Source organism: Ascaphus truei, chromosome 1 (genome assembly GCF_040206685.1).
Source record: "Ascaphus truei isolate aAscTru1 chromosome 1, aAscTru1.hap1, whole genome shotgun sequence".
Classification (NCBI taxonomy): Eukaryota; Metazoa; Chordata; class Amphibia; order Anura; family Ascaphidae; genus Ascaphus; species Ascaphus truei.
This window is the reverse complement of record NC_134483.1, coordinates 309410103-309437381: the sequence shown is the minus strand read 5'-3', so window position 1 is coordinate 309437381 and position 27279 is coordinate 309410103. Positions and strand designations below refer to the sequence as shown.

The 27279-nt window shown below is 44.7% G+C and overlaps 1 protein-coding gene across 1 annotated transcript in view; it reads right to left on the bottom strand.

Moving 5' to 3' along the window:
• The window catches only part of LOC142496726 (uncharacterized), a 33438-nt gene extending 7399 nt beyond the window's left edge, over positions 1-26039 (bottom strand). The window contains exon 1 of the mRNA XM_075603627.1: positions 25963-26039. The gene's annotated coding sequence lies outside the window, so the exon portion shown is untranslated. The remainder of the gene's footprint in view (positions 1-25962) is intronic.
• Positions 26040-27279: the final 1240 nt, after the last annotated feature.

Sequence of the window (27279 nt, the reverse complement as noted above, 5' to 3'; positions counted from 1 at the left end):
GGTCCTTTAAAGCCAGCTTCAGTGAGGTCACAACCAGGAAGCATGGAATTCCTGGCCTCTGCTGTGTTGGTGAATTAGTCTCTGTAACATCAGAGGCAGAGACATTCTAACAATGGATCACTCCAGGTGGGAGCTACCCATCGCTGAGGCGGATGCGACGCAGGATCATCCGTCTGGATCAAGGGATAATTTCCAAGCCAAGCATCTGCGCGCCCGAGTGTGGACACACCCGGCAGGTACCATCATCCCTACGCGTGCACCAACTATACACCTCATCTTAGTGGGCAGCGCTGTTCCACACTTGGGTGGGGGACTCTGGGTAAACAGTGTTCGGGGAGAAAAAGGTGTGGGGGCGTAAAGGCCCTGTAAGGTGACCGGGCAGTTGTACTATTAGTATAACAGGGGTGACATTAGTGTTGGTGATGTTATTATTGTTATGTTCTTTATCTGCATACAGTAAACTGTTTTACCTATACACTGTGTATGTGGTTACTGTGTATGTGGGTCCTGTGTCAGGGGTTATTCTACACTTAGAATCCTGCATAGGTAGAGGCGCTGTTATTGTGAAGATCGTTCCAGGATACACCCTAAGTTCCCACCAGCGAGGCTCAGGCCTCCTGGGAACCTGACAGGTAATGCACCACACCTATTAATATGTGTAGTTCTCCCACAAAGGTCTCTAGATGAGATTGGAGGGGTGTTTGGGTGGGGGATACATGTGTTACATATATATTTCTACTCTAATTGAACATTGATTTAGTGAATTTGTATTTTTGGTTTGTAAATATTGTTTATTGTATTGAAAACATCTTCTATTGCATTTAAAATGATGAAATCCTGTGAGGAGAGGCTGGCTAGGTGCCATGCATTTGCACATATTGAAAATAACACTGCTGGCAGTAAGCTAGGGGTTGATATTGATATCAAGTCACAGTTCTATAAACTTGAAAAATTATTCAGGGAAAAAATGACTCATTGGTGGGATTCAATCTCTTTACAACAATATTTGGATAAAAAACAAATCCCAAGGGGTTTGAGAATCCTTAAGAAACCAACCTTTGAAACCGATATTGAATTTACTATTGAATAGAACTGTGCTCTTGAAACTTGTTCATTTTCCTTTTTAAACTTTATATTAGATTTAGCGAAGAGAAATTCATGTGTTTGAAGAAAGAAATAGAGGCTGTTCAGAACATCTTGAGGCCTTATGAGGATACCACTGAGTTCATGCATTTGGATGATTTGGTGAACAAGAGGGTAGAGATATTTGAAAAAGAGATAATTGAGAGGAAAAATAACAAATTTCTACGAGATGAGGATGATTATGCTAATGGTAGAACTAGGGATTGGAGAAGGAACACTTATAGGCCCACTGGACGTGGCAAAGATCGTTCTGCATCCCATAAATGGGAATATAAACCCAAGAAACCCCCAGGAGACCCCAACCAAGTGTACCCAGGGATAGTGTAGTTGGTTCTAAGGTCATTGCACAAGTACATTCTAATAAGGAAGGCACAAATGAATCTGTTTATGCTTGCTCTGTAGCAAATCGATTCTTTGTATTACAGACAGACAATAGTACTCTGATTGACCATGATAATTTTGTGTCTAATGCTTTGAGAAATGGTACTAGACCTAAGGTTAGTAGTTATGATGATCACAATTTACGTTCAAGAAGGGACGCTGCACCTGCACCCTCTGCTTCGTTTTCTTCTTCCTCTTTTTTAGTGAAGTCCCAGAGCGAAAATTCATACAAAGAGAAAATATATCCTCTATGGGACATCCGATATATCACAGATCACAAGTAGAAATTCCCCGGAGAAGAAAGTGAAGTTCAGAGGAACTAGAGCAGGGCAGAGTTGCCAAAGAGTGAAGAGGAACAAGTCAATAAGGTGTGATCCACAGAAATATGGTATTTTTAATCTATATTTACACATTTTATGATCACACCAAATTTCATTGCTGACTGTGAGGATCTGGCATTCTGCTGGCTGAAGACCGTCTCCTCACCTGAAAACACCTGCCACCATGGACATCCAGGATGCGCAGTCTCACGGCCCCGTTATGCGCGCGCAGACCTTGCGCGACTTGTTTGCCCACCCACGGTCTCCACCTCCACCCCCTGCTCCAGCGCACGGCAAGTGCGCTCATCCAGCCTCCCCTCTGACTCACGCCCCAGTCCCTGCCCCCATCCTGGTGACGGACAGGACCAGCATGGGAGTGACTTGTGCTCCGGTCTCCACCCAGGCCTCAGTGACGTCCGCAGGTCAGTGCGCGCTCAGTCCTGTCTCCGTTCCTGATCAGGCTGCATCATAGGACATACCTGTGTGCACCAGCAGCCTATAGGATTTGGTTTCCTGGTTCCACCCTGACTCTTCATTGGAGGATCTCGCTTTATATACCCTCTTGCTCCAGACACTCATTGCTGAGTATAGTCTTGTGTGATGCTGTGCCTTGCTACATTCAGTTCCTGTATCTCCTGCATTGCCTTGTTTTGCCGTGCCTGTTGATCCTGCCACTGCCTGACCCTGCTACGTACCTTGGACTCTGCACCACTCTACTCCTGATTCGGATATCCAGCTACCTTCCTCCAGTCTCCAATTCTGAACCTGGCTACGCACCTTGACGATCCGCTACTCTCCAATCCTGAACCTGGCTACGTACCCCGATGATCCGATACTCTCCAATCCTGAACTTGGCTACGTACCCCGAAGATCCACTACTCTCCATTCCTGAACTTGGCTACGTACCCCGACGATCCGCTACTCTCCAATCTTGATCTGGCAAGTACCCTCTACTACTCTCACATCTATACTCCTGACCTGGCTTGCATGCTTGGCTGTGGGTTGGCGTTACTCAATTCCCTACCTCAGCACCACAGTCACCGTCTAGGCTGGGGGCGGGCCTGGTGTTCTTTGGCCGTTTCATTGATATTATTTTGATGGGATGGGGATAAAGTGGAACTTACTTCGGTCCTTGAGTCGTTTAACATCAATGACATGGGACTCAAGTTTACTTTTGAGATTGATTCCTCACACATTAGTTTTTTAGATCTAGAGCTGTTTTTTGCCCAGAGGATACTCGTATTAATACAAGAACGCACTTCAAAGGGGTGAATGAAAATAGTTCTTTTCATGCCTCTAGTGGACATCATCAGAAATGGCTGGAAAATATTCTGAAGATTCAGTTTTTTAGAATTAAACGTAACTGTACCTCTACAAAGGACTTTGTTCAACAAGGTCAGCTTTTAATTAATACATTTCTTGAGAAGGGCTATGACAGAACTCTAGTGTTAAAGGCCTTTGATGAGGCTAAAACAGGCAGATCGGACTACATTGTTGGGATCATCTAAAGACAAATATGTATCGAGACAAACGAAAAAAGATTGTCCAAAGTCTGGTCAAGATTTCTGCCCACGATTTATTACCAAATACAATTCAGCTGCCTCCTCCATCAAAGGGATTCTTAGGCGCCATTGGAAAATCCTTCAAAGTGATCCTATAATGGGCTCCCTGCTCCCCACACATATCCCCATCATGTTCAAAAGTGCCAAGAACGGAGCAAGCAGACTTCCGGTGACGTCACCGTGAATGGCTGGGTAGGCAGAGAGCACCCGGCACTCTTCCCACAGAGATAACTAGAAAAGCACCCCAGACGGCGCAAATCCCCCCCAAAAGTGTCCAGCACCCTCCCTAAAGTCGTCAGGCATGACGGGGAAACAACAAAAAAGGACACAGAACCCCGTTTCAAAGTTTTTCCAACCAGCTCAGCGCCTGATGGAGCCGGCCTCAGAATCGCAAGATGGCGCTGAGGAGCATGAGCACGCCGCGGAGGCTGCGATGCTTGCCCAAGCTACCCCAGCCCAGCAGGAGCTCAACTCAGAATTTTTTGAGGCCCTTCTCCTCAAGATGAGGAGGGGATTCGTGGAGGACCTCGAAAAGGTCCTACGGGATATCAGATCAGACCTCAGCATGCTTACCACAAGAACGGAGGCAGTGGAAGCGCAAATATCCACGATCGCGGTAACCCACTCCAACATGGAGGACGACATGAACAGGATGGGGCATGATCACTGCCCTCAAGAACACCATAGAAGACCACGAGAACAGGGACCGTAGGCAGAACCTACGATTCAGGGGGATCCCTGAATCAATCCCGCCTGACTCCCCCCAGCCTTACCTCAAAAAGCTGTTTCTGAATCTTGTTCCCGACCTCACCGATCATGATCTCAGCTGGACAGGGCACATAGAGCCCTCGGCCCCAAATCGCCCGACCCTAACCGCCCAAGGGACGTGATTGTGAAATATCACGTATACGCAGCAAAGGAAAAGATCTCGGCGGCTGCGAGAAGAGCGGGAGATGTTAAAATGGACGATTACACAATCCAGATATTCAGCGACTTATCCAGGTCAACGGTCTTGAAGCGAATGGAGATGAAGCCTCTTACGGCTCTCCTCCGTGACCGCGGAGTCTCCTACCACTGGGGATTCCCCTTCAAACATATTGTCCCGAGGAATGGTCGGTTTTACACTATCTCCGACCCGGAGGACATCAATGACTTCCTCAAAGTCATCGGCATCACCCCCCAAGAGGGGAAGAACGAGTAGAACGTCCCCCCCGAGCAGCACGACTCGAACCTGCCGAAACCCCCAGAGCCTCAGAAAGACTCGCCAATCAAAAGACCCACTGAGCCTCAAATCCTACAGCGCCGCTCCTGAACGGCCCTGCTGCCTCCACGTCCCTGCCTAATCCCACCTTTGCCTGAAACTCAACCCACCCACGCTAACTCTCTCTAACATTATCCCCTGAACCACTCTAATGAAGGCCCACCTGGGGCAATCACCCCCCCTTGCCTCTACGCCCCCCCTCTCCCTCCCCGCCTCTCCTCCTCCCCCTCCCCCCCTCTCCTTACCTTACTCCTTCCTGCCCCCCCGCATCTGCACCCGCCACGATCCAGCTGATGTCCTGCCCCCATCGCGGCCCAGCGGTCCCCAGGGGGGTGTCTGATGGGAGACGGTGTTTAGGAGCCCTCCACCTGTAGGATCGGCCCAGGATAAGCTGAGGGCCGCTGCCCGTTACGTCACCACCACCGACGGTCCCGCTCCCCCGCCGAGGAAGGGGCCTTAAAGGGCCAAAGCCGCAGGGTTGTCCTAAGAAGGAACAACCCCCCCCCCTTTGCCTCTACGCCCCCCCTCCCCCCCTCTCCCCCCGTTCCTTGCCTCTCCCCCCCGATCCTTGCCTCTCCCCCCCCTCCCCCCTCTCCCTACCTTACTCCTGTCTGCCCCCCCGCATCTGCACCCGTCATGATCCAGCAGACGTCCTGCCCCCATCGTGCTCCCCCCTCTCTCCCCCCCCTCTCTCCCCCCCCTCTCTCCCACCCCCCTCTCTCTCCCCCCTCTCTCCCCCCCTTGTTCCTCCCCCCCATACAATGATTACAGGGGTACTCTCACGATACCTTAGTGAGATGACACGACCTAAGCGACCCCCTGAGCCGTACAATAAGTGTTTTCATGATGTTCAGTTCCATCTACTGTGCCGAAGTGTCTTGTACCTAATTAAGAATCCCCAGGTGATCACAATGACCTGCGTTGTATAAGAACAGTAAGGTAGAAGACGGGTTCCCCCCCCCCCTCCTACGGTGTATTTAAGATACAGAAAACGAATGTTATTCATTGTACTGAAACCCCATGTGCCTAAGCATAGCCCAATATGTGGTACAAATAACCTGTGGTAGACAAGAACCATTATGAAAGTGATGAAAAGCACCACCCTTGTCCTCTCCTCCCCCCTCTCCCCTCCCCAAAGTGTCCCAGAACCCCCCCTCTCCCCATCCATCCCCCCATTTGTCCCCCACGCCCACCGTCATTAGATTCTATGCTGCATTGAAGATGTAGAAAATGAATGTTGACCAATGCGTTGAAATTTCTTGTGCAAAACCACAGCCCAAGCTGATGTATACATAATTGGTGGAAAATAAGAACGCTTGAGGGGAGGTAGAAATACCACCACCCACTCCACCCACCACCCACGCCATCTCCTCCTCCCCCCCTCCCCCCCTCCCCTCCCCCCCTGAGCGACCCCTCCCCCCCATCCCTCCCCATACGATCCCCACATCCACCGTCAAAAGATCCTATGCTGAAATGAAGATGTAGAAAATGATTATTGATCTATGTGTTGCAAACTCCTGTACAAAACCACAGCTCAATATGTTGTATAAATAATTGATGGGAAATAAGAACGATTAGGACGTTGTAGAAATAACGCCACCCGCCCACGAACGGCCCCCCCCCCTCCCCACCCCCCTTCCCTCCCCCCCACCGCCCCTATCTGGAAACCCCATTTCCATAATTAATATTTACGTCCCCAACGAAAATCAGGTACAATTTATACAAGATCTGTTAGAATCCCTGGTCCAATCTATACTCGCCTCACTACTATTGGTCGGAGACTTCAATATGGTTTTGTCACCAGAGCAGGTGACAGAAACACATGACGGAAACACACAGTAAAATACTTATATATTCTAAGAGAATGGATGTAGCATTGGGCTTCTCTGTCGTCTGTTCTATACTGCTGCGGCCAAGTTTATTCGAGCATTTGCCCGTTCTTGGCCGCAGCAGTAGCCTGGCGCGCGCCCGAGAGTGACGGGCGCGCGCCGAAGCAGCGGAAGAGCGCCCTCCGATCGGGGCGCTCTCCCTACCGCTGCCGGGTCCGCCGGGTCCCCCGGAACCCCCTGCCGCTGTCCCGCGATTGCGGGACACCAGGGCTCCCTCGGGGAGCCCCTGGACGCGCGTGCAGGGGGCGCACGCTCCCGAAGACGCGTGACCGCGCGTCTATGACGCGCGGCACGCCGAGGGGCGGCCACTAGCAAGCCGGGAAATCTCCCGGCTTGCGGATCTGGCCGCAGTGTGATAAAGTGTGTCGGTAGTGTACATATGAGGCAAACACAGAGTAGGTAGCGCTATCTATATATGTGATGTAACCCTAATGCAGGTATTACCCTAGCATGGGGTGCTGCCTAAACACTAAAACTGACCCCCTGGTCAGTGACAGAACAAGAGAAAAAAATTATAGTGTTAAAAGGCGCCAGCAGGTAAAGGATATATTCACCAACAGGAAGAAAACCGAAGTGGATTCCAGACGGTAGAGATGTGCTTAAAGAAAATGCAAAAAACACAAAACATAGTGTAATACTGTATGTACAAGAAACAAACAACATATACTATACTAATATTAATTTAAAAATATATATCAGCTGAGATCAAGGGTGGTAAGAATTTTACAACATTTAATAAAATAGTTTAAAAACACTGGACATAAAAAACATAGCAAATAATATAACACATTAATCTAAGACAATATTAAGGACAATTAATATGGGACCCGTGTTCAGCTACACCAGGTGGAGTGCCCACTCACCGGACGCAAATGGTTTGCAAGCGGTGGATATATTGGAGAGTATCCCCTCTCTTTTCAGCTCACACAGCCACTGCACAGGAATCTGGGCCAAGATGATAGTAGCACACGCCAGACCGCGTGTGTTTCTCCCATGGCTCTCGTTTCTCGTCGCAGCTGGTGATAGATGAAAACGCAGCAATTGCGTGCTGCTCACTCAGCTGTTGCACTGGGTTCGGGGCCAAGATTTCAGCTGCACACGCTGAACTGCGCGGGCTTACTTCTCCCTGGCACTCCCACCTCCTCGTGGCTGGTGGCAGGTACACCGCAGCAGATTCGCGATAATTCTGAGTACAAGCTGATAAACAGCGGATTCGTCACGGCACGGGAAGCACCTCCAGGCGTAGTGATTTGAGTCCCACAAATTAACCCTACGCGTTTCGAGAGCGAGCTGCTCTCTTCCTCAGCTTGCTCTCTTCCTCACTACGCCTGGAGGTGCTTCCCGTGCCGTGACGAGGGGTGGGAGTGCCAGGGAGCCACGAGGGGTGGGAGTATCATCTTGGCCCAGATTCCTGTGCAGTGGCTGTGTGAGCTGAAAAGAGAGGGGATACTCTCCAATATATCCGTCCGGTGAGTGGGCACTCCTCAGGAAGAGAGCAGCTCGCTCTCGAAACGCGTAGGGTTAATTTGTGGGACTCAAATCACTACGCCTGGAGGTGCTTCCCGTGCCGTGACGAGGGGTGGGAGTGCCAGGGAGCCACGAGGGGTGGGAGTGCCAGGGAGAAGTAAGCCCGCGCAGTTCAGCGTGTGCAGCTGAAATCTTGGCCCCGAACCCGGTGCAACAGCTGAGTGAGCAGCACGCAATTGCTGCATTTTCATCTATCACCAGCTGCGACGAGAAACGAGAGCCAGGGGAGAAACACACGCGGTCTGGCGTGTGCTACTATCATCTTGGCCCAGATTCCTGTGCAGTGGCTGTGTGAGCTGAAAAGAGAGGGGATACTCTCCAATATATCCACCGCTTGCAAACCATTTGCGTCCGGTGAGTGGGCACTTCCTCAGGAAGAGAGCAGCTCGCTCTCGAAACGCATGGGGTTAATTTGTGGGACTCAAATCACTACGCCTGGAGGTGCTTCCCGTGCCGTGACGAATCAGCTGTTTATCAGCTTGTACTCAGAATTATCGCGAATCTGCTGCGGTGTACCTGCCACCAGCCACGAGGAGGTGGGAGTGCCAGGGAGAAGTAAGCCCGCGCAGTTCAGCGTGTGCAGCTGAAATCTTGGCCCCGAACCCGGTGCAACAGCTGAGTGAGCAGCACGCAATTGCTGCGTTTTCATCTATCACCAGCTGCGACGAGAAACGAGAGCCAGGGGAGAAACACACGCGGTCTGGCGTGTGCTACTATCATCTTGGCCCAGATTCCTGTGCAGTGGCTGCGTGAGCTGAAAAGAGAGGGGATACTCTCCAATATATCCACCGCTTGCAAACCATTTGCGTCCGGTGAGTGGGCACTCCACCTGGTGTAGCTGAACACGGGTCCCATATTAATTGTCCTTAATATTGTCTTAGATTAATGTGTTATATTATTTGCTATGTTTTTTATGTCCAGTGTTTTTAAACTATTTTATTAAATGTTGTAAAATTCTTACCACCCTTGATCTCAGCTGATATATATTTTTTAATTAATATTAGTATAGTATATGTTGTTTGTTTCTTGTACATACAGTATTACACTATGTTTTGTGTTTTTTGCATTTTCTTTAAGCACATCTCTACCGTCTGGAATCCACTTCGGTTTTCTTCCTGTTGGTGAATATATCCTTTACCTGCTGGCGCCTTTTAACACTATAATTTTTTTCTCTGGTAGTGTACATATGCCACGCTCAATAGCACTCCATTTTGACACATATACATATATATATTTTGTGGGGGCTCAGGGGTTTCCAAAAAGAGCTTGCTGGGGTTCTGTGTTTTGTTAACCCATTCTCAGCTGTTCCAGCTGGTGGAGGTTAGTGGCTCCTCCTTCCCAGGTTTTAAGCCCGCCCCTCCCCACTTCCCTAGTTTGCAGGTTCCTCATTCTGCTGGATATAGACCCACTGTGGTCTTTCTCCCTCCTAATAGAGGTAAATGAGAATTTTAATCCTAATAGAGGTATATTAGTATTTTATCTGGTAGTGTTATGACTTGCGAACAGGTGTCTGCCTTGACGTGGCTCGCAAGCTTACAACGCTTTGGCCAAAGGGTTAAACTAAATGACCCTATTTCAAGAGAATATATAAGTATTTTACTGTGTGTTTCTGTCATGTTGGATGTAGCATTGGGCTTCTCTGTCGTCTGTTCTAGATATTTGGAGGGCCCAGCACGTAGGCCAGAGAGACTACACGTTCTTCTCAGCCCCACACCAATCCTACTCGCGGATCGACTATTTTCTAGGCTCCACAAATGTTCTCCAGGCGGCCTCCCACTCCAACATAGGCCCGATCACATGGTCTGACCATGCCCCAGTCGATTTGACCCTCTCTCTACCTTTTGTTAAGAACTTTTCGTATAACTGGAAACTTTATGACTCTCTCCTTAATGACCCACAAATTGTAGAATCAATCCAGCACAAACTGGCCTCATTCTTTGAAATAAATAAAGGGTCAGTCTCTACAGCATCAATGCTGTGGGAAGCCCACAAAGCAATAATCAGAGGCGACCTAATCTCCCTAGCATCCTATAAGAAAAAAACTAAACTAAAAGCACAAAAGGCGCTAACTGACAAGATACTAACCCTTGAACAACAACACAAAAAGGCCCCCTTCAAAAGGCTACTCAGAACGCTTGACAAAACAAGAGCTGAGCTAAAACATTCCCAATTAGAAGAGGTAGAGAGAGCGCTTAAATGGATTAACCAGAGGTTTTACGATAGGGGCAACAAGGCTGACAAGCTCCTAGCGTCAAAACTAAGAGGTATAAAAGGAAGAGCCTAAATCACAAGGATCCGCACCAAAGGTGGTCACACTACCTACGTGGAAAAAGGAATTGCTCAAGAATTTGCAAACTACTACACAGAACTTTATAATCTCCACCCCCCCAACCAAGATCCAGAAGCTGTAGACTCTGCCTCGCAATTTCTGGCGCAATGCAACCTGCCCTCTCTTACTGACGAGGAGCTCACAGCCCTGAACCGCAAAATCACACAGGAGGAACTGACGCAAGCCATAAGCACCCTTAAGATATCCAAAACTCCTGGCCCTGACGGTTTTTCAAACGCTTACTATAAAAAATTCATATCGTCCCTCTCCCCCTACCTAATTGAAATGTTCAACTCCTTCCTAGAAGGAGAACCGATCCCGGGCACAATTTCAGCTGCCAACTTAGCCATTATTCATAAGGAAGGAAGGGACCCGCTACAATGGGGTAACTACAGACCAATCTCCCTGCTTAACACAGACCTGGAACTCTTTAGCAAGATCCTCGCAAACAGGCTAAATCCTATTCTCCCCAGACTAATTCATATAGACCAGGTGGGTTTCGTATCAGGAAGACAGGCCTCTGACAACACCCGTAAAATCATTGATATCATCGACCACGTGCACCTCAATAAACTCCAGGCCATGATCCTTAGCCTAGATGCCGAGAAGGCCTTTGATCGGATCAAATGGTCCTTCCTTGACCAAACAATGATTAAATTCGGCTTCTCAGGCCCTTTCCTCGAGGGTGTCCGAGCATTATACCAGAGCCCCACCGCATACTTAAAACTACCAGGAGGACAATCCAGCCCTATCCACATAAGAAACGGAACCAGGCAGGGTTGCCCCCTCTCCCCTCTGCTTTTCGCAATTTCAATTGAAACACTAGCATCCCAAATTAGAGCCGACCCAAACATCAAAGGTATAACAATCGCCGATAAAAACTATAAGATATCCCTTTTTGCGGATGACGTCATTCTGACCTTAGCTGACCCACACATCTCCCTCCCTAATCTACAGAAACTGTTAGACCAATTCAGTCAGGTCTCAGACTATAAGATAAACATGGACAAATCCGAAGCTCTGAACATATCCCTCCCTGATTCCATTTGGAAGCTTCTACAATTAAACTTCAAATATAAATGGAACTCCACCCATATAAAATACTTCGGGATAAAAATTACTAGATCGTACAACTTGTTGTACAAAACTAACTACCCCCCTCTATTTAGCCAAATCACGAGAGACCTAGACGCTTGGAACATATACCAGATTTCCTGGTTTGGCAGAATTGTCTCCGCCAAAATGAATATCCTTCCCCGCCTATTGTATTACTTCCAAACACTCCCAGTCCCAATCCCCCTAGTCGAATTATGAAATATACAATCACAAATCCTACGTTTCATATGCAAACAACGCAAACCTAGAGTCCCGAGGTCAGTGCTCCTGGCCGCAAAGACAAGAGGTGGACTGGGGGAGCCTGATGTGATCAAATATTACCACGCAGCCCAGCTTAGGCAGGCGGTGGTTTGGAACAATTCTCCGAGTTCGGCCTGCTGGCTGGAAGTAGAGTCTCGCCACGCATCCCCCGTCCCCCTCCCAGTACTATTATGGTCCCCAGAATACAAGGAAAAATCTCCTCTGAAACTAGAGCTCGGGGCGATGAGATGCATGTGGTCTATATGGTCCAAAAATAGAGGGAAATATGGCCTAACTTCATCCCCCTCCCAACTCACCCCCATACTTGGGAACCCAGAATTCCCTCCTGGGTGCTCCCGAGCCCAGTTCGGTCTATTCCAGGACCTAGATATTAGCATGGTTGCGGATCTGTTAGAGAATGACGAAGCTCTGTCCTTCCAGGAGCTCAAAAATAAATTTACAGCCCCCCACCTCCCCATATTCAAATTTCTACAGATAAGGCATTTCCTTAGAGCTCTATCCCCGACCTCGAAATTCCCCCCAATGACCAAATTTTAGTCCCTCTGTCAAGTAAGAGTGTACCAGAAAGGGCTAATTTCAGGAATCTACAGAATGATCGAGAACTCCCTCCCCACACCCACTCATGAATATATGGAAAAATGGTGTGCAGATCTCAACATAACACTAGACCTTGAGGACTGGGAGGACGTTTGGGAAGCAGCCTCCAAAACATCAATTTGCACCGTCACAAAAGAAAACATATACAAAATATTATTTCAGTGGTACCTGACCCCGAGTAGACTGAGCCAGAACTTCCCCGGCGCAATTGACCTGTGCTGGAGAGGATGTGGACAAAAGGGTGACATGGCCCACATTTGGTGGACATGTCCTGAGATCCAGAAGTTCTGGACCAGAATCCAAAGACTCCTGGATGATACCCTAGGCCTGGAGGTTCCCCTGGACCCCCTGACATACGTGCTGGGCAAGCCAATAGAGGATCTCCCAGCCCCCGCGGCCAGGTTGACCTCCGCTATCCTCACAGCGGCGAAATGCTCGGTGGCGGCGGCCTGGAAGCAACTAAAAGCACCCTCGAGGAGGACGGTAGTGAATAGGATAAATACTGTAATGACTATGGAAAAACTAACGGCCATGCTAAAACAAAAAATGCCCCAATTCTATAACACAGGGGAACCCTGGATTAGCCCAGGAACTCTACTCCCCCATTAGGTCCTAATGCATAACTAACCAACTGAAGAGTCGAAAAGGATCGGAGAGAAATCCTACTACCTCCCCCCCCCCTCCTCCCCATCTTCCCCCTCTTCTGTCGCTCCCATCTATCGCCCCACCCTACGTCCCCCCCTCTCTTCGTACTAAAAAAACAAGAAAATGACTTATGGAGACTCCTGATACACCTTACAGTCATGTACCGATGACCTCAATGTTAAATGTGCCACAACGATTGTAACCTCTGTTTGTAACCTCTGTATACATCTCCAATAAAGGAAAAAGTTTAAAAAAAAAAAAAGTGCCAAGAACATCAAAAATGTATTGGCACCAAGTAAGTTAAGGATACTTAAACATGGGGAATCTAGGATTATCACTGATAAAGGGAACTTTAAATGTGGGAGAAAGCGATGCCTTACTTGCAAACATCTGGTCACCACTGGTTCTTGTAAATCACACCACAAACGATTCTATTTATGAAGTTAAGGGATCTATTGATTGTCAATCTTCATTCATCATCTACTTAGTGTCATGTTGGTGCGGCCTACAATATGTGGGTGAAAATCAATGAAACAATTAAGTAATTTGGACTTTATAAGGCTCCGAGGCCCAAGGTCGGTGATTATATAACCCCACCTCAGACCCACAGTCCGGTCCCGGTTTGTGGCGAGCACAACCGTAACAGATGCTAAGTAGCAGACAGGTGCTGCTAATCAGATGCTCGTGATTAATTGATCATCAGCAAGTATGACCACCTCTATAAAAGCCGAAGTTTTAGCAGTTTGCTGGTCTGGAGCATTCAGGTGTGTGTTAACACAATGCCAAGAAGGAAAGACATCAGCAATGATCTTAGAGAAGCAAATGTTGCTGCCCATCAATATGGGAAGGGTTATAGCCATTTCCAAACAATATAAAGTCCATCATTCTACAGTGAAAAAGATTATTCAAAAGTGGAAAACATTCAAGACAATTGCCAATCTTCCCAGGAGTGGACGTCCCTGCAAATTCACCCCAAGGTCGGACCGTGCAATGCTCAGAGAAATTGCAAAAAACCCAAGAGTTACTGTACATGCTGCAACATTTCAGTGACATTTCTGCAGAAAGACTAATGGCCCATCAGAACAATGTATTCACTTTGTCCTCTAATGTTTTTCATACAGCATGTACTGTATATCTATGCATCTGTACTCTTTTTTCATTTTCATAATTTTGTCTTTTACAGTGAAGCAATATTTTTAGTGGGCAAGAGCAGCATAGAAAATGATGAGCAATCTGCAGTAGAAGTTTGGGATAATCTGAAGCAGAAGCATGATATTCCAACCTCAAACTAATAAGAAGCAATTTGGGCTGGACCTCTGGACATGTGAAGTAAAGTCGGTATTGTACATTTTGTTTATGCACATGCCCAGTGATATGCATGGACATTATATTATTTTCAACTCGTAATCCATTTTTTTCTTATTATTGCAGAGTGTATCCAATGATAAGGGACGCTAACAAGATTAAAAGAGTTGACATGCATGGCTTGATAGTAGAGAAAAGTTTGAGGATGTTCTATTTTCTTATGAGACATCAATCTCCCTGGATAGATTTTCCACTATGTCTTTCAGGGGGAAATTTTTTTATCTTTGAAAGCTCAGCTGAAGTTATCAAGGTTCATGTGTGGGGGAAACTCTCTAGACTTGGACAAGGTCTCAGTTATATTTAAAGGTAAGCATGTTCCGGTTTCATTTCATTATGTTACTCATGTTAACTGTAGTACTTGAACTGTATCTGAATGTGAGGAAGCAGTGTGTAAAAGTAATGTGTAAAGCCAGAGCACAACTGAGTCTGAAGAAAAAATTAGGATCAAAGGGCAACTCCCATATAAAAAGATTTATTTAGCTCAAATGGATAACAGATAAAAACACGCACCTACAGTACGTGTTTCGTGCGCAAGCACTTTATCAAGGTTTACCTCATCCCTAAAGCCTTTTTTTCAGGCACTCAAAACCGCCACCAAAAAAAGCACTTTCATCAACAAATGATGATGACAATATCACTACATTAATTGAAGATTTAAAAAAAGGTTTTATGTGGGTACAGTATTGTGTTGCCATGACTGGGGGATCTGCGGGGGGATTCAGGTACTGTGAGTGGAGCAGTGTTGCCCTTACTCAGGTCAGTCTTCTGTTTGCTCAATCCTCAAATGGTGTGTTACTATGTCATTTTTTTACTTGAATGTTTATTTTCACAGGTTTTGATTTGAGCCCTTCCCAACCGCATGTCTTTCCTTGCATTAGGTTTTTCTTCAGATTATACAAAGTACATTATATCCTTTAACACAAGCCATTTAGATCAGCCACAATTTAAATAGGAGCAGTCTACTTCTAATTGTGCAAACACAGCCACAGTAACAACTGAAGTGAGCAATATAAAGGTTGCTATGATCCTTCCCTTGAGACAGGATAAGAAACCGCAGGTGTTTGCTTGCAGGGAAAACATTTTTGCATTCTTTCAGCAACAATGTATAAATCTCGGGGTTTGCATGTGTAACGGTGTTTCCCCCACCCAATCGCAGATAGGGGCCATTACAGGGTGTGTGGTGCATATACCTACTGGCAACAGGAGGGCTGAGTCATCCGTGATGACTTGGGGACACAAGAACAGGCTTCTGGGGTTCATACCCCACATAATACTTAGCAGTGCAGCTCCTCCATCTGCCGTAGGCTCCAGGGAAATGGAGAAGATGTCCCAAGATAGAACTGATTTCTTCTCCCGCCAGTTAGATCACACACCAAGCCAGAGGTATATTGCAAACAGGAATGGTTTATTACAATGGTCTGCAGTAACAGGTATTCAGCAGTCTTCTGCCGGATACAGTCAGTCAGCTCAGCTATCACTGAAAATGGTCCCTGGACCACCACTACAGGCCAAGGGCACCCGCAGCCATCCTAGCTCTTCCCCACCTCCCTAACAGAGGCAGTGGTCCACACTCACTCCTCCCTGTAGGGAAGAGCACATGGGTAGGCCCCAATCTCAGGCTCCCAGTCGTGTGACCTTCCTTCCTCAAGTGGGAAGGAACAACTCCTAACTTTAGGACGGTCCTGTCCTTAAGTACAGCCAGTAGGTGGGCACCCCATTATCCTAGCTACAACAGGATGCACCACCCCCTGCTGTCACTCAAGTGCAGTACCAAAGGTGAAGGGGAAAACTCCATACCAACTACTGGCAACCTCTACGTACCAGTGTTTACTGCCATCCCATTGGGTAGAAGAGTAGTCAGGGTTGGCCCTACTACACTTGACTGTTTTTTTTCTTATAAGAAGGGAGAGAAGAGCTGGCCCGAGCAGAATCAACATCCTTCCTCTTACTCTACATTATGTTGTGTTGTTAATGTTGTTATATTGTTAATGTTTACAAAATTGTTAGTTTTCCATATGTCCTGCTTGATTTTACAAATGTAACAGAAAAGTTAAGACTGTCTTTAGGATGATAATTCAGTGCAACTAAACACTTGAAACAATAGTATGTCCCAATATTTTCTTATTCAGATTATACAAAGTACAGTACTATATACAGGCATACCCCGTTTTACATACACCCGCTTTACGTACACTCGCAAGTACGTACATTTTTTTTTAGTTACACCATACCCCTGTGTACGTACACGTGCTTCGCGAGTACGGACACCAGGGGGCGGCGTGCGTGCGTGCGCACCTCCAATACAGCAACCTCCTTCATTGTGGTCCCTAACTGAGTGGGAGTGCAGGTAAAGGGGAACGGGGAACGGGGCCGGATGGCAGGGGGAAGGGGGAGATCGGGCGCGCCATCAATCAGCTGCTATAGCAGTGATTCCGCCCGCACTGCAGCTCCTGGCTTTTCTCCCTCCGTTCTCCTCCTCCCTCCTCCCTCCTCCCTCCTCCCAGCTCGATCTGACCTGCTGCTGCTGCTGCTGAACGGAACGGAACTTTGCATGTGAGTTACAGGCTACGGGGGAGGAGGAGGTCCTCTTCTACTGCATTCTGTGCTTGTGTCTGAGTGTGTGTGTGTGTGTGTGTGTGTGTGTGTGTGTGTGTGTGTCTGAGTGTGTGTGTGTGTGTATGTGTCTGAGTGTGTGTGTGTGTGTGTGTCTGTCTGAGTGTGTGTGTGTGTATCTGAGTGTGTGTGTGTGTGTGTGTGTGTGTGTGTGTGTGTGTGTGTGTGTGTGTGTGTGTGTGTGTGTGTGTGTCTGAGTGTGTGTGTGTGTCTGTCTGAGTGTGTGTGTGTCTGTGTGTGTGTGTGTCTGAGTGTGTGTGTGTGTGTGTGTGTGTGTTTGTGTGTGTGTGTCTGAGTGTGTGTGTGTGTGTGTCTGTCTGAGTGTGTGTATCTGTCTGAGTGTGTGTGTCTGTCTGAGTGTGTGTGTCTGTCTGAGTGTGTGTGTGTGTGTCTGTCTGAGTGTGTGTGTGTGTGTGTCTGTCTGAGTGTGTGTGTGTGTTTGTCTGAGTGTGTCTGTCTGAGTGTGTGTGCGTGTGTGTCTGTCTGAGTGTGTGTCTGCGTGTGTGTCTGCGTGTGTGTCTGCGTGTGTCTGCGTGTGCGTGACTGAGTGCGTGTGCATGACTGAGTGCGTGTGCGTGACTAAGTGCGTGTGCGTGATTGTGTGACTGAGGGAGTGCGTGAGAGATTGTGTGACTGAGGGAGTGCGTGAGAGATTGTGTGACTGAGGGAGTGCGTGAGAGATTGTGTGACTGAGGGAGTGCGTGAGAGATTGTGTGACTGAGGGAGTGCGTGAGAGATTGTGTGACAGGGAGTGCGTGAGAGATTGTGTGACAGGGAGTGCGTGAGAGATTGTGTGACAGGGAGTGCGTGAGAGATTGTGTGACTGAGGGAGTGCGTGAGAGATTGTGTGACTGAGGGAGTGCGTGAGAGATTGTGTGACTGAGGGAGTGCGTGAGAGATTGTGTGACTGAGGGAGTGCGTGAGAGATTGTGTGACAGGGAGTGCGTGAGAGATTGTGTGACTGAGGGAGTGCGTGCGTGTAAGCCAAGCTGATCAAGAACCTGAGTAAGGGCGTGCGTATAGTGCCGGCGATGCCGCCCAAAAACAAACACATTGCCGCCGCCGCCGCCGCGTGCGCTTATAGTAAGCGCGAGAGCGGCAATGTGACGGAGCGGACTTTGGAAGCCGGGAATATTTGATTTTCAAGGGCTGTCACACCTCATGTGACAGCCCCTGAACAAATCAAATGTCCGGGAGTCTGCGATGCCGCCGCAAAGCGAAATATAACTTTCGCTAGCGGGGATGGGTGATGTCGCCGGTCGCGGGCACTATACGCACGGTCTAAGCAAGCACAGCATTGTAAAACACTGTACAGTACTGTACTGTACTGTTTTCACCAAAGTCACAAAAAATAAGTCCCAAAAATATATCAGTCAGTCAAATAAATGCACCTCACCTTCATGCCCTTTCAGTAAAAATACTGTACAATAGAAGATATGCCCTGTCCTTCATCATTCCTACATATTTTTAAAATAATTTTCCATTCATCCATGTTGTATCTGTCAGCACTTATAAGAAAAATCAGCTGACATTAAAGATTTTATTTGAATAAAGCCTACTGTATTTATTTTGGTTACAAATGCATTATTTACATCAGTTATGCACATATATGATGTTTGCAGTACAGTACATGCATTGTAAAGTGGAAAAAAGGTAGTGCTTCACTTTAAGTACATTTTCACTTTACATACATGCTCCGGTCCCATTGCGTATGTTAAAGCGGGGTATGCCTGTATATCCACATACTGAATTGAGCAAAACAAAAAGCTTGATATGATCCATCCCTTGACACAATGCTCTGTACTGTGATTTCATCATCCCCCCTTCCTTCCCCTTTCTTTCTTTCTTTCTTCTTTTCTGTATTCTGTTTTCATTATCTTAATTTTTTCTTTCTTTCTGTCTCTTTTCTTTTTTCATGTCCTCCTTATTTTTCTTCCTTTTTTCTTCTTTTTTACTATTTCTTCTTAGTAATTATTCTTTTATATAATATTCCTTTTTCTCTCTTTTTTCTTTATTTTTTCTACTCTTTTATTATTTTCTATATTAACTTATTGTTTCTATGTATTAATATTGTGATTGATTGTGGTCTTGTGAATTAAATATACATGACTATGTAAAGTTTATAGCACTTATAGGTGGTCTTTAACAGTGTTATAATTAATTAATTATTTATTATATGTTATTCTATTTATTTGTATTTAATATTATACATATATGTTTACAGATGAGTGTTTACGCACTCTCACTGTTTAACAGTTAATTGCTCCTTCAGTGCTTATTACACATATCACTTGATTATTGTAGTCAATTCGGAGTGACTGTATAAAAGGCCCCCCTATAGGTGTCCTAAACTGCTGCCTGATGAAGCACTTCATTGTGTGAAACACGTCGCGGAGTTCTTTCAGTGCACTCATAGGGATCCAGACTGTCAGCTGTATAGTGCTAGCCTCCCCAAAGAGACTTGAGCCAATTCCATCCGGCTCGTTCGAAGTGAGATGTGTGCTGACAATACAGAGTACAGGCGATTGTGGTGGACTACTGAATACGGGTCCTGCGAGAAGCCGCAACCCGGAAGTGACATCTGTGGTTTGCCGAGCCAGTAGGTCCCAGCGCGCGGGACTGATTTGTGAGCCTCAGCATCCACATCCCCTGCGCCTAACATCTAACTGGACTGGAAACCCATGTACTGGCCTCTACTGGATTTACTATATTTTATATGTAAGTTTTTATTGTTATTACTTCATTTGTAAAATACATTACCTTGACCCTTGGTGCGCTTCTGTGTTTATTTTTGCATTGTTGTCCGGCGTTGGAGTCTTCCCACGCGGTTATCGGTGAAGGAGGGGTGCCTTCATACCACAGCTGCAGCAAGAGGGGAGAGCAGATCTACTTCAAGATCCTTTTTAGGAAGCATGAGCGCGGGTTGACTTTTTCATCAACAGTGCACGTAAACACTTCAAAGAAATAAAAAAAGACAGCGCACAACCAGTACTAATGATAATTTAAATTGTGAATACAGCAGGTGAGTATCACACGTACATCAATAAAATCTTATAACAGCATGTCATGTTATGTGTACATGTTACTACATTAGCATACAGCCACGGATGTTGTTCCTTTGAATAGGTAAGCGGAAAGGTCTTTGATCCCCAACAGCCTTGATCATGACCATCTGATGTTGTGGCACCGACATCTCCTCTGACCGTTGCTGGGACCTGGCGTGTAAAAGTAGGTATATTGATAACGCATTTCATAAAGTTCCTCTACTTCATGAGGGACTTTCCCAAAAATCTTTTGTTCAGATTATACAAAATACAGTTTTATATGTCATGATTCCATTTTACAGTACTCCTCGTAGACCTGTAGGTGGGCACAGAGGAGTCAGATTCAGTCCCAGAACTAGAATAGTCCATGTTGTTGGTTTCATGCAATGTTGTGTGCCATTGTTTTCATGCTTGTTTTGCAGGTTCTTCACTTCAACACCTTCTCCGTCTAGAAAACACATCCAGTGATACAGAACATCGGTATTGTATCATTAAGGTAACAACTGCCTTTTCTGTATTTCTTTGCATTATAGATCTTGTGTGCATGTGCAAAAATTCAATGGAACGAATGTGTGTTACATTGAACATCCATAGAACGTGCATGAACAGCCGTGTAACTCCAGAACAACACAGTCTTTACGTAACGCATATGTTCATTTGTTCATTATCTTACAGGTGGAACTTCACAAGACACAGCAAGGGCAAGTTGATGCAAGATTGGAATTTTTGGGAAATCTTTATTATTTATGCACTTGTATACAGTAATAAATATTGTTAGAAAATATTCACTGATGTAAAGCACAAAAACATAGTGTACTTTAATAAATATGTCATAATTTACAGAGACAACTGGCACATTTCTTAGATAGTATCATACACAACATGCATGACCAGTGGTCGACAAATCCGGTCGCTGGGGGTGACCCACTGGCGATTGGCCCAAGCAGCACACGTGGGGCTGTTTCAATTCTCCAGCTCAAGCTTAAAAAAAAAAAAAACCTCCTCCTCATTGGTGGGATAACAACCAATAACAACATTAAAAATTATTTTTTATTTGATAAGCAATATTACTTACAACAACGAGGCACCGCAATGGGCATATCTTTCGCTCCCTCCCACGCAAACCTTATGGGCTTTTGGGAGCGGACACATATTTTCGGTGACACCAATCCCTACAGGCACAATATTAAGTTTTATAGAAGATATATTGACGACATCTTTCGTTAACCAAATTCAAGAAACACTCTTTTAAGGGCCACAAGTAGTCATCCAGTTTCTACGATTAAAGATATTACAAAAGCCCAGTTCTTGAGAATTAAGAGGATTTGTTCCACAGATGATATGTTTATTGAACAATCCAGAGATTTGTCCCACAGGTTCAAGCAGAGAGGGTATAAATGTGATGACATCCAGAAAGCTTTTAATCATGCATTTATTACACCACGATCAGATATATTAAAGAATATTCATACTAAACCTGGGACAGAATCAAAAGAAAGGACAAATTTAGTGATACTCCATTATTCATTACCCAATATAGTCGCCATTCGAATGATATTAAATCAATAATTCTAAAACATTGGCATATTTTGGGATTAGATCAAACCCTTAGACCTTTTGTTAAGAAACCACCAAAATTTAACTTTAGGAGAGCAAACACCCTCTCCACCTATTTATGAAACTCCAAAGAAACAAACTAAAGGTTTCTGTTCACCAAAAGGATTTTATAAGTGTGGTTTTTGTAGTATTTGTAAATATACTAAATCTATCAAACACATTTCATCTAGAGTGACCAAGGATAAATTAACCATTAACAAATTCATTACGTGTAATACTGATTATGTTATTTATATTCTTTATTGTGGATGTGGTAAAAATTATGTGGGACGCACAATTCGACCGCTTAAAATAAGAATTATGGAGCATCTTATAGCTATAAAAAAGAGAGATCAAAATTTACATGTACAGTATCAAGACACTTTTCCAATTGTCCACAAGGAAAAATTGACCACTTTAAGTTTAGTGGTCTAGAACACATTCCATCATCTATCAGAAAGGGAAATAGACATAACATCTTAAACAAACGTGAGATGCTCTGGATATTCACCCTCAACACCTTGGTCCCATTTGGAATGAATACGGAGTGTGAATTAAAACATTTTTTGATTGATGCCTATGCCCATTTTTCATATATGTGACTATCTTACCAATAGATATCATGTCTAGTCATATTTTCGAACCACCTAATTTATATGTGTCTGGGAATGCATCTAGATAATTACATCCTTAATACAGCTTCCCCCCATATGAATATATATTCCCTTATATTTTTGAATTTATAATTCCATTGTCTTATTACTCTATTGATTCAAATTGCATGAATTAGGGTTAATCATTGTACTACAGTATATAATTACATTATATGATTCCTATATATCTATTCATTTTTGTAATTAAGACAATATGAGATCACTGCCATTGTAACCCATAACTCTGCTTTACTATCATATATATATATATATATATATATATATATATATATATATATATATATATATATATATGGATTAGGTATTAATTTGGTATATAATAAATTTACTTAATATAATTTTCAAATAAGGATTGAGAGTTACAGTATAACTTATGACAATTAAGTACCTCTAGATTTGTTTTTAACAGTATTACTTTATTTGTATATGGTAGATTTTGTTTAGTTTAACTCTATATAATTCTATACACATGTTTATATTTTATTTTATTATTCTTTTTTTCTTGTTTTTTCTTCATTTTATTATTGTATTTCTTTATTTAGGTAATTTATTAAGTTGAAATGTTGTGTATTGTTATTTAGAGTTAAGCTTTTCACTTTGTTTTTTCTTTATATTGTATGTGCCATTTTTAATGTTGTTATTGCATGTGTTCCAGCATTTCTGAGTCTGCTGGTCATCTTGGTTACCCTCCACGTCGTCATGCTGGGAGTATCTCGCTATCTAGTATCGTGAGACTTCAACCAGCTGACTCACGGGGATGGGCCATTAGACGGCTGCGATTACAAATGCCGGCACTTTCACGGAGGAGACTACTCTTTGACAAAGTGCCGTGGGGGCACGAAACACGTCAGAGTGTTCCTTCGTGAGGAACTTTCCTATTTTTGTATGTATTGAAGAACTAATAAATCAGTTTTAAGTGACCCAGCAGCATCAGCTTGTTTTTTTGGTGATTCCACGGCAGCAGTGCATGGTGCTTTTTCCCCCAGCTGGGATCTCTCATTACCTGCATTGATTACTGAGCTGTCCATCTAGACTTCTTCAATCAAGTTTCATTTTGCATGGGATCCAGCTCTAGGGTGTTGTTTATCCATTTTATTGGGAGTTAGGTTGGTCTATCATATGGTCCTCCCTGATTAACCCATTCATCTTTGGCTTACACCCTTATATGAGCTTACATAGGATCATTCACTGGATGGATTATCGTGGAATTTATAAGCATATGATTTAATAGTGATTGCAGCTTGTATCATTTTCCCTGGAGCTCTACTTTGGGAGATTTTTTCAATTCTTCCATTCTTCTATGTCTTTTTAAAATATATTGTAGTCACCCACCCTCTCACACTGTCCCCCTCACCCTGTCACCCCGTCTCACTCATTGTAATACAATAAATAAACTTATGTCAAAAACGAAAGTTGTTCTTAGTTCTTAAAAGGAATTTATTAAAAAAAAATTAAAAGCGGGGCTGAGGGCGGGGTTAGGGGCAGGGCTAGGTGGCGAGTAGATTTTGTGGTTCCACGAGTAGATTTTTGGGTGATTTGTCGACCACTGTGCATGACAATAGAAATATCTAGAGGGATTTAAATTTCACCCGCTCAACCAGGGTGGTAATCACTAGGGTTATAAGTTAATTAATAGCAGCGAAGAAAGAAATGCTTCTCTCCATAGACGATAGATACAGGAATATCCACTCTCTGAATAACCTAGATAGTGAGCCAACTATTCAAATAGTAAGGGTATTGACAGTGGCTAGTATGAGAGATGACGATACGTGTGATACTGATTTTGGGTATTGAAAGTATCCCCTAAAGATTAACTGATAGTAATCTCATTTGAGGTATAATCTAAACTTTAATAATACAAACAAATTAAAATGATGGGAGCGATGTTAAACTCACCATACTACTAGTGATAGGATCCACCATAGAATAAAGGACTGATTCGAGCAAACATAGGTCATAGGGTGGACACATAAGATTATAGAATATGGATAAGGGTAGTCTATGCCTCGCCCGACTGTAAATAAACCTGTACTGTAAGCGGATGTGAACTTGGAAGCTGCTTAGAAAGAGGGTATATAAATAATTCTGACCCATTTACTACTAGACACAGCTCATGTGGGGTGCTTTACTTAATAAGTAGACACTTTGTTAGTCAGGTATATAATGTGTTAGGGATTAAGCAATTCAAAGATAACATAGGTATACAGTCTTATTATCAGATGGTAAATTTACCTGGGATTAGGGTAGCCACCTGACACTTCCTGACACACGTGAGGGTGCTTTGTGAAGCACTCAAGAGAATTGGTGACTAACCCCTAACCTAGATGACAGTCTTTGCCGGAACCTTACTTAGGCTAAGTGTTGAGGTGTGGAGAAAAAATATATGTCAGTGTCCCTCCTTCATAACGGGCGGTTTTGCTTCTCTTGGGGCTAAGGCCATCACCGGAAACTACTCGGCACCTGAAGGTGCTTGTGAAGCACTCAGGAGCGCCGGCGGCTGAACCTGATGCTCCACTAGCAAGTACTTCAGAGTGGTTAGAACGTACACAGACGTACCACGTTCTTGACGTACGACTAATGGCACTTTGTCAAGGGAGATACCACCCCTCTGTAAAGATACATTTTTATACCCAAGGATTGGGGGGGGGGGTGGAGGGAGGAGATGGGAATCAAATTTTAACTCATGATACTGTATTGAGGCTGGGGAGTGATACTGCTGCGGCCAAGTTTATTCGAGCATTTGCCCGTTCTTGGCCGCAGCAGTAGCCTGGCGCGCGCCCGAGAGTGACGGGCGCGCGCCGAAGCAGCGGAAGAGCGCCCTCCGATCGGGGCGCTCTCCCTACCGCTGCCGGGTCCGCCGGGTCCCCCGGAACCCCCTGCCGCTGTCCCCCACATCGCGGGACACCAGGGCTCCCTCGGGGAGCCCCTGGACGCGCGTGCAGGGGGCGAACGCTCCTGAAGACGCGTGACCGCGCGTCTATGACGCGCGGCACGCCGAGGGGCGGCCACTAGCAAGCCGGGAAATCTCCCGGCTTGCGGATCTGGCCGCAGTGTGATAAAGTGTGTCGGTAGTGTACGGTATCAACATGGATGGGAGTTATTCTAAGGTACAACAAGTGCAGGTGTTGTGCTATATAGCACACAGGTCTGCCATAGGGTGATGCACAAGTTACTCCCACATTAAATGGGAATTTAACCCATTAATGTCAACTCAAATGTCCTGTGCTTCATTACTTGCTAAATATACTTATGTTCAAAGGTCAATAGTGGAGCATAAATAGATAATTAAGTGATACAGCCCAGTTAAGTGTGTGCTGTTTGTGACTAATGATACAGATGCTTGGACATATAAAAGCTCTGGTACACCAGTTTAAAGGAAGGGTGAAAATTAGAAGCCCTCAATAATACCTTAAAATAACTCCCATTCATTAGTAACAGAAAATTCTACTGTGTAGCTCCAGGAAGGACTCTGAACATAGAACCAATGCAGTATAATGAAGGAAATAAAGTAGAGCATGTGGAGTTAATGCATAGCCCAATAATGGAGGATATACAACAGGTTAGCAGGAGTGTGTCCACAATATAAAGCGATAACTACACAACCTAGCAAATGTCCAGTGTGGAGCACAATGTACTCACGATAAGCACTGAATCCCTGCGTCCTCCTGGCTTCAGGTACACCAGCTTGGTGACACCCTCCCTCCATGGCGTCTCTCTGATCCGGAAGTCACAGTAGCAAGGTAGAGGATCTGAAAGTCTGCCTCTCCTTAAAGGTACAGTGACTCACCAATGGGTAAAGATAAAAAAACTTTTATTCAGGCTACATAAAATGGATACAATCCATGGATCCGACAAAACGCACCTCCTCTCACGCGTATCGAACAGCTAATGTTCTTTCTCAAGGAGTATGGTGAGGAGAGGGGGGGGGGGGGGTTACTATTTAAACCTCTCCTCCCACAGTCTAACCGGTGTGAAAAACCTGAAGGTAATAATAATAACAAGCAGATTAACTGGAACATGGAAAGACTAATGTTACTGCCAAACAATGTTAAATAGTTGCAGAAAAAAGATACAAAATAACAATATCATTCATATAATGTGAAACCTGGTCAGAACACTAATGATGGCACAATAAAACAGCCCATATTAACAATGTTGCTGTATGTATGGCACTTGGTATATGAGACATAAATTGTCTCTATTAATAAAATGCTCTAACAGAGCGTCCCAGGGGAATATAAAGAATCCCTATAGGACCATGTGATGGATATATATAGTCAAAATTATGGCCATATACTGTAGACATATATGAATGATAATGAACATGCATGATGTAATCTAAGAAATGCAGCATATAAAAAATAAAGATACAACCAGGAAAAAGAAACTAAACATTATATCTAGAGCAGAGATAATATAAAAAAATGTTGTATAATTACATAAATATTTAATCTCAAAGAGCTCTAATTAAAGCCTGCATATCAAAATATGGTACACTATAATTAGCCTTAAGAGCTCATATAGATTAACCCATCATGGGGAGATAAACCCCCCTAGAGGTCAGTATAGATCAAAATCTTGCAAAGAAAGAATATAGATACACAGAGTATCAACCATATGTAAAAGAAACATTACATAAAAAAAGGAGACGATATAGAGGAAACCTTCATAGAAAGAAGTTCATAGAAAGAAATTTTATAGAAAACAATTTAAGTCCCATTCTGTGTTGAGACCTTTAGGAATCAAAGAATCCAATACAAAAATCCAATATGCTTCTCGTTGGTAAAGAGTTTTAGCTCTATCGCCTCCCCGAATATGGGGTTTAACATATTCAATGATCATACATTTGAAATTGTTTAAACTGCCTTTCTGGTAGAGTTGGAAATGATGAGAAACTGGATGTGTGACATCCATGTTAGAAATGTTTCTCATATGTTCGAGCATCCGAATCTTGAA